Genomic DNA, 683 nt, shown 5'->3' with positions numbered 1-683 from the left:
CATTTGCCCTGCAGAAGCTCTGCAACTTTATGCAATCCCATTTGTCCAACCTTTCTTTGATTTGTTGTGTTTCCGGGTCTCTATTCAAAATATTTCGGCCTGTGCCAAGGAGACCTAGGGTTTCTCCTATTCCATTAACTCATTTGAATACTTTGTGAGGGAAACAAGGATTTCAGGACATACTTAGGCAGGAATTCTGGCTCTTAGAAATCATACAAATTTCAAATACTGAGGTCAGAAACAGACTTCTTTCTCCCAACAGTCTAGTGCTTCTCATTTTTCTGCACTTAGTGTATGTGCTTAAGCATTTTGCTGATCTACATACAATTTAAAGGTGAGTGCAGAATTGTGGCTTTTAAAGACTAGGCAATGCTGTGAAGCTACACATTTACACAATTTATATTTAAGCTTTGGGGTCAATTTGGTCAATCACTAGCCCAATGTGAACACTAGAACTATATAACTAAGAATAGACAGATACAATCTTCGCCCTCACCAATCTTTGAAATCTAGGACAAACCTTCTGCTTGTTGCAGACCAAGAGGTTGGGGGAGTTTCAAGCCTCAAATTGCTAGACATATACTGTGCTAAGCTTGCTACCAGGGTCTTTATTTACATTGTCTTATAAAATGATAAACATGATATATATATTTAATCTATGTCTATATATAGATAATATGCAG

Source organism: Dipodomys ordii, unplaced genomic scaffold (genome assembly GCF_000151885.1).
Source record: "Dipodomys ordii isolate 6190 unplaced genomic scaffold, Dord_2.0 Scaffold46, whole genome shotgun sequence".
Lineage (NCBI taxonomy): Eukaryota > Metazoa > Chordata > Mammalia > Rodentia > Heteromyidae > Dipodomys > Dipodomys ordii.
Note: the sequence above shows the minus strand (reverse complement) of the source record.